The sequence below is a fragment of the Silene latifolia genome, chromosome 9, assembly GCF_048544455.1.
Source record: "Silene latifolia isolate original U9 population chromosome 9, ASM4854445v1, whole genome shotgun sequence".
Taxonomy (NCBI): domain Eukaryota; kingdom Viridiplantae; phylum Streptophyta; class Magnoliopsida; order Caryophyllales; family Caryophyllaceae; genus Silene; species Silene latifolia.
In genome coordinates, this window is record NC_133534.1 from 206,680,890 (window position 1) to 206,689,188 (window position 8,299).

The window sequence follows — 8,299 nt, forward strand, 5'->3', positions numbered from 1 at the left end:
TGAACTAAGTTAACGTTTAGTGATGCTCGACTAGAATGTCGACGAAAGTGTCCTCGTAAGAGGAATTAAAACAGATTGATTAAAGTTGATTATGGTGGAGTTGGTCAATTAGTCGGTCATGCAAAACGAGGCTGGTACTTAGAAGGATCCGAGCTTACGTGGTCGAATGTTCAAGCACGTAGACGCCAAAAAGTAAGAACGTGGTCTAGAATGCAAAGGGAGAAGAGAAGGGCGGACACTCACGTGAGAAATATGTGAGACCGAAGGTCTCTATTTATACTAATCACACGGAGGAAGTAGGGTTTTCGGAGAAACTTTGGAAGTGAATCTCGAAAAGATATGAAAAAGATACGAAAAATACGCAGAAAAGGACTTGGGAAGAGGCGCAGCAGAACACGCGTCTCTTGGAAGAGGCGCGCAGAATCTGCGTCTCTTGGAAGAGGCGCAGCACCTGCTGCATCCTTTCCTAAGTGGTTTCCTCCTGCGAAAGAAAGATTTCCGTGTTCAGTTTATGGAATAACAGAATAATTTGGTTTTCCTTAATATTTTGTGTGAATATTACGGGAAATTGTTTACCAAAGATTAAAAGATTTATAAAATATGGAATAGAAATATCCGGAACATTCCAGAACATTCCGACTCGGTATTTTAATGGTTGTCAGAAAATGAAGACGGTTTTAGGCCCGGACTCCAAATGTACTCTAATTACTGCCAAAACGACCGTATCGGCACGTAGATGACAATTAAGAGGTAGACATAAATGTTTGAGCGATCACTTGACGATAAACTTATGAACTGTCACAAATCGTTCCGCGTACCAAACATGCGGCCCAATCATCATCGGGTGGTTTGCGGGAGGTGCAGAAATGAGGTATCTACAGGGAGACATTGTCAAATGGCCAAAGAAGTCAGACAACCCCAACTCAAGGAAGGATACTACAAGATGGTGTGAATTCCACATGGATATAGGGCACACAACAGAAGAATGCCTGGGATTCCGCAGGCAAGTGGCCTACCTGCTAAAGAAGGGATATCTGAAAAACCTGATGCCAACAAAGAACATGGAAGATGATGGTGTTGGAAATCTATATCTCATAATACAACATATTCATATATGTTACATTTAATTTAGTCATAAAATTAAATAAAAATCTTATGCATGCAAACTAAAAACAAAAGATATGAAAATCGTTTTCTCACCATCAAATAAAATCGGTCAAATGGGCACAAATGAAGGTCTCCTACCTTCACTTGTTCTTGAGCTTAATGAATATTAGGATGATTTTCCAAGATCCCAAGTATAGAAATCCTCCTTAGATTGCACCCAAGACTTACCCTTAAACTAGTATACTAATTAACTAGATTATTATACTAGTATCCTTAAAATATTCTAATATTGTTATTATTACTACACTAGTAACCTTGTTTTAATATTAGAATGGATGAACAATATATATGTGAATCTCCAAAACTTGTTAGAGAAAACTAGAGAGAAGGAGGAGAGTTTTGCATGTGAATGAATAATAATAAGAGAAAAACTCTCTCTATGATGATGGTAGAAGGTGGACGGTTTTGGTAGTCAAATGTAGGTTATCTTACTTTTCCTTTTTATCTTCAAAAGAAAATAGATGTGTAAGATGTGTAAGACTAGTTGTAGGTAGGCATCATTATGTCTTTTTATCAAATAAAATAAAACAACCATAACCCACTAACACACCCTACATTTTCGGTCCATATATAAAATGGACTACCATTTTATTTTGTCAATTTGTCATTTGTCACACAATATGTCACATGTAGTATAATACATGTTATTAATTAATTTAATGCTTATTTATCACATAAATATCATTTTATGAATTAATTAAATTACATACAACAAATTGACTAGTGATACTTGATCACATAAATAAAATGGGTCACATAATTATAATTTACAATATCTTGTAATTATAATTAACCATTCATTCTTATCTCTAGTGTTTCTCAAACAATAAAAATTTTTAGAAACAAAGCATTTCCTTACTAAAATAAATCTCATTTAATCCCATTACAATAAGATGATATCAATATTCTCTCTCACAAGTAAATTGTTCACTTTTAAGGATTTGATCACTTTGTATCGTTATACAATTAATAAATTTATCTATTAAGGGAATTGTCCTTTAGGTGTGACCTTAAGGGATCAACTGACCACCACCGTCACACGACAGTAATGTCAAACTCTAGTAAGCCAATCATTACCGATTAATGACGATCAGTTGAATATATAATAAATCATCCCTCACGTATTCTTTAAAATGAGATTTAAACATGTGATCAATATGATCGACAATTGTAATCGCATTATTGTCGGAGGACACATATTCCAACAATCTCCCACTTGTCCTCGACAAGTGTGCGTCACCAATTCTCTTGTCCTATTACTATCTCCCACTCAATGCAAGGTGTCTTTCGGGTCGTACTTGCAAGTGATCATATCGAGAGTGGTTTCCTCGATCTGGAGAATAACTGATTGACCGGAATTTTCTACCATAGAAACCTTCCGAGCGTGGCCACGCATTTCCAGTTCATTACTCCTCGAGTGGCCCTGAGATATTGTTTTAACCCTGATAAGGGGGTGGACAATTCCTATCGCACTTATTCCCTTCGACTTGCCACAGCCATCATAACCCAAAATATGCCCATTTGACCCCATTTACGAAGGTCGTAGTAACACAAATCAAAGTTAATCTGAAACTGTGCCACCTTAGGCGAACAGTCTTTAGTCAAAAGAATCGACTCATTAGAATACAATAGTAGTTCTCGCCACGACCAGGCTTTATAAATTTGCCAGAACTCTATAAGCGGTCACTGCCCGACAAAGTGTTCCTAACAGTCTGCCTATGTGATCGACTAGTCATCTCACATGACTCTATGGCACTTTAACTTGCCATCAATCGCATCACATTCTAGTCACTTTGAGATGTCACCTCATATAAGTGACTATAGGCGAATACTATGTTAATACGAGTTCACTTTAACGGGGTTCAATTGTCTCTACAACCCGTTTGGATGTAACAAAGTATAAAAGGAGTTTTAAAGATTTAGAAACTCGAACGACAAATGTGATTATCACATATGAAGAGTCAATACCTGATTACTACTTCATAATTTTATAATCCATTTTCATCTTATATGTCGTTGTTCATCTCAATGCAATTGAAATGACATGACTCATCATGTTAAGCCTATGAGAAGGCTTTGGTTAGTAGGTTTTATCAACTTCTGGTACCTAACTCAACCTTACTACATATTTGTTTTCCTTTGTAATGTATACATTTGCATTACAAAACTTTATGAGTACGTGTCTAGATCCAATCTAGACATAGGCCCTCTAGCCTTAGAATAGCTCCCACTATTTTCATAGTGTGCGGGACTCATCCTTCTTGCACATCTCATGTTTGCAAGTATACTCAATTTCCGTTGTAAATATCTCTCATTGTTCTTTATTGCCTAGAACGATTCTAGAAAATCTATTTCTTAAAAACATAGCCATAATGGTATCTTAACCATCCTAATGTGTTTTGATTATGGTTTTGTCGGAAACCATGTGCAATCTCAATTGTCAATTGTCATTTGTGTAACACCCTTACACAAAAATGTATCAAAAACACTTTGCATTACATCCTTAATGCTTCCGCAAGCAATTAAGGGTAATCTTTATGGCTTACTTGGTATCTATTTGATGTGACCATAATTAGAGCACATTTAGTCCCCGAATTAGCCTTGTTCCCATGCTTTTTAGTGCATATTTGGGTCATTTATTGTCTTTAGTTCTTTGTTTTGCACATTATTTGAGGTTTTGATCCCTTGGTAGGAAAGGAGTGCAAACCTTGCATTTTCATGGCAAAATGAGGCTAAATTGATTGAATTAAATGACCAAGCATCAAGGAGAGACAAGATTAGAAGGCCTTTGTACATACTATAGTAGATGGACAATGATGAGAAAAGATCCTTGCATCCCCGAGGAAATCCTCAAGGATTTTATGAAGAAAATAAGAAGAAACGAAACTGCCTGACAATCCGTGCGGATTGACCTGAAGACGCCCGCCCAAGGTCTACAATCCGAGCGTCTTCCTCAGCTGGACGCCCGGGCAGAACCTCCAGAAGACGCCCGTCTTCACCCTCTGGACGCCCGTCCAGGAACGCCCAAATCCGCCCGTCCCGTGCTAAAGACGCCCAGATTCCCAGACAGTCCCATTTCATCTTCTACAAACTTCAAGGAAGGATGCACATCTTTTTCTAGAGACCGGAGTCTCCTTTAAAGACCGATGATTCCTCAAATAGGGACTTAATCGTCATTTAAGCCCTTAGTTAACCCTAATTCATGTACCTAATCCCCACTATAAATACCCCATTAGTCTAAATAGAAGAGCATGTTCTTCTTAGCAATCTTTAGTGTAGTTAATATCAATCAAATCTCTCTTTAATTTTGTAATCAACAATTAATCAAGTTTTAATACAAGTTTCATTTCCTTAATCTCTCTCTTGTTCATCCTTTATTTTGGGTAATTGAAGATTATTTGGGTTATTTTTGGGAGATTGACAACCTTCTAATCTATCATCAAGTACTTCTATTATTCTTTGTTTTATTATTGGAATCATTAATAGGTATAATTCTCTTAATCCCTTTTTAATTATTGTTAATTACTTTCATTTATTCATCATGTTTCACTTTGTTGGTATGATTGACAACCTTGCTAGCATGCTCAACATGATAATGAGTGAGTAGTTTCCTTAGCTAGGGTTAATGGGTAATTAGGGGAAACCAACATGGGGGATGATTCATGCTTAAATTAATATGTTTTCATAGTTTATTTGCTTGCTTGTTGTGATTCTCAACCTATGCACATGTTATGTTTGATGAAATGGGAGCCTATGAATCCTTGCATGTTTTACCCATCACCTATCTTTTCAATGAGACTTGTAAGATATAAACAAACTCGACTCTCATTAGACCATGCATATTGTTGAGTAGGGGAGACTAAGTCGACTTGTAGGTGTTGTACAATCTAATTGATTCGGCTCCGGGACCCAAACTTTCCTAGGATTGTAAGATATAAACCAACTCGATCCATCACAACAATAATTGCTTGCTTATAATTTGAGAATATGTTTGTATGATCAATTCCCATGAATCCCCTATGACCCCATGACACCCTAGTGCCTTTTATCAATTGTTTACATCCCTTTTAAGGGGTGTTTGGTTGGCTCTCTTGGAATGGATTGGAATGGATTTGCTCCATTCCAATGTTTGGTTGGAGTGTTTTGGAATGGAGTTAGATACCCAATGGATTCTAACTCCATTCCATCCCCCTAGAATCTCATACCCAACTTCCACCCTTGGTATCAAACTCCATTCCACCCTTTTACAATTTTAAGATGAACCAAACAAGTTTATGAGGGAATGGATTTAGAACCCCATACCATTATGGATTCATATTCCAATCCATTCCATTCCATGCTATTGAACCAAACGCCCCTTAATTCATCTTGCTTGTTTACTTTTATTGCTATTTAGTTTAGTGATCTTCTACTTCAAACCCCAATTGTGACACCCTTAGACACCACTAGCTGCAATAGAAATCTCATCTCAATTCCTGTCCCTTGGGATCCGACCTTTACTTGTCTCTTTACTAATTGTAAGAGTTGTTGGTAGAGTTATAAATTGTGTTTTGGTGTAGGTGCTCTTCACAACAAGTACCGAAAACTAAACCCTCACGAGGGATCACGGACCAAAAAATGGCGCCGTTGCCGGGGATGGTGTTAACTTGATTTAGATTTTCTTATATTGTTATTAGTTGTGTCTTTCTTTGCCTTGGGGAAGTAAAACTCCTCAAGGTTTGTTCTAATTATTTTCGAGTTGTTTGATATTTTGCATGTCTAGAAGATCACAAGGTAACTTGTTACCCTTTGATCACGAAATTGAAAGGACTTTGACAACCAATAGAAGACTTGCTAGGAGAACTTTGAGAGGTATTGGTGAGGTTGTAGATATTCAACCAAACACTATTGAGTTCATCAACCCTTTTGCAAGAGAAGGTGAGGAGAACCCAACACAAAATCCAACACAAAATCAACCCACAATGCCTAAGTTTTCATCACATTCCGTACCAACCGAGGAGAACCTACCCAATGGTACTCCCACACCACAACATTTAACCGGAAATTTTATTGCCAAATCCGCATTTATCCAATTAGCCGAAAGAAGCCAATTTGGGGGCATGCCTAGTGAAGACCCTCATTCTCATATGGAGGCTTTTTGTGACTATTGTGATGTGATTTCACAAACCGGTGTAACTCAAGACCAAATTCGATGGGTCTTATTTCCTTTTTCTCTAATTGGCACCGCAAAACAATGGTTGAAGAGCCTTGATAAGGCTACTCTCGGAATTGATTCTTGGAAGAAGTTGGCTCTAGCTTTCTACAAAAAGTTCTATCCACCGGAAAAGACTAACATGCTAAGAGCTCAAATTACGGGCTTTAAGCAAAGAGATGAAGAATCTTTGTATGAAGCTTGAGAGCGATTTAAAGGAATTTGCCGCTCATGTCCTCATCATGGACTTAGCGAGTGGTTCTTAGTACAACAATTTTGGAATGGTCTTTATGAAGATTCAAGGAACATTCTCAACATGGGATCAAATGGAATGTTCACGGAAGTTGATGACAATCAAACTTGGAACAAAATTGAGGAAATGGCGGTCCATAATTCACAATATAGTAGACCTCGCAAGGCTACTAGAGGAGGAAAGCATAAAGTGGACTCCGTTGCTCAATTGGGTGCTCAACTTAGTGCTCACATTGATACCATCAATTTGAAGTTTGAAAAAGCTATGGCTAAACTTGAAGAAGCCTCAAAATCACCAAAGCATCATGTTAATGCCATGACGGCATATTCATCAATCCCAAGTGGGATATGTGAGAATTGTGCAACTTTGGGACATGACCAAAGTGAATGTAGGGGAACAAATGAACAAGTGAATGCTTTCCAAGCATACAAGAGTGGTACCCCATATTCAAACTATTACAATGAGAACACCAAATTCCACCCAAATCTCTCAAACAAAAGCCAAAATGTTCAAAACCCTCAACCAACATACACCCCACCTCCCATGAGAAACCAAAATCAAAGACCCTTTTACAACCAAAACCAATGTTACCAAAATCAAACTCCATACAATCAACAAAATGACCAAGGTTTTGATGTTCAAAAAGCGGTCATCCAAATGCAAAAGAACCAACAAGAGTTTTTCACTCAAATGCAAAAAGATAGTCAAGCAAAGGAAATCACCATCAACAACATCCTAGCTCACACCAAAATGTTGGAAACCCAATTGACTCAACTAGTATCTTCAAGCTCACAAAGTTAAAAGGGGCAATTACCACCTCAAAGTAATCCCTCAAGACATGAAACGGTTAGTGCCATTCACTTGAGGAGTGGTATAAGGTATGAATCACCAAAGAAGCAAGTTGAGGATGAAGTTGTGGAAGCTAGTGACAAAGAAGAAATTGTGCAAAACTCCAAGGATGGAGAACAATCAAAAGAAGAAATTTCAAAGAAAAATAAAGATAAGGTCAAGGAGAAGGAGCCCATCGTTATTAGACTTCCTTTTCCAAGTCGTCAAGCCAAGCCCAAATTTGATGACCAACTTGGAAATTTTATGGAAATTGTGAAGAATTTGGAAGTCTCGATTCCTTTCACGGAATTAATCAATCACGTGCCGGCCTATGCAAAATACATGAAAGACATCCTTAGTAAGAAGAAGTCGATCCGGAAACTTGAGACTATCGCCTTCACTAAGGTGAGTAGTGCAATACTTCAAGGGAGTTCACCTCCAAAACTCAAAGATCCGGGAAGCTTCTCAATACCGTGTACCATTGGCGACATGACGATCAACAAAGCCCTATGCGATCTAGGGGCTAGTGTGAGTGTTATGCCGTACTCGGTGAGTAAAAGGTTAGGGATGGGAGAGCTTAAATGCACCAATATCACACTCCAAATGGCCGATAGATCGACGAAGACACCATTAGGGATATGGGAAGATGTTCCCGTGAGAGTTGGGAAATTTTTCATCCCGGTGGACTTTGTCATTGTTGACATGGAAGAAGACTCCAATATTCCAATCATTCTAGGAAGACCTTTCTTACACACCGCGGGTGCGGTGATTGATGTAAAGCATGGAGAGCTCACTCTAGAAGTGGGAGATGAGAGCATAACTTTCAATCTTGACAAGACCATGAGAGCTCCCCGCTTGCA

The 8,299-nt window shown here is 38.1% G+C and overlaps 1 non-coding gene across 1 annotated transcript; it reads right to left on the minus strand.

Moving 5' to 3' along the window:
* Nucleotides 1–6,500: 6,500 nt before the first annotated feature.
* On the minus strand, nt 6,501–6,607 carry LOC141603100 (small nucleolar RNA R71). Its single transcript, XR_012524995.1, has one exon. It is a non-coding gene; the product is annotated as a small nucleolar RNA R71 (small nucleolar RNA).
* Between the last annotated feature and the right edge of the window lie 1,692 nt (nt 6,608–8,299).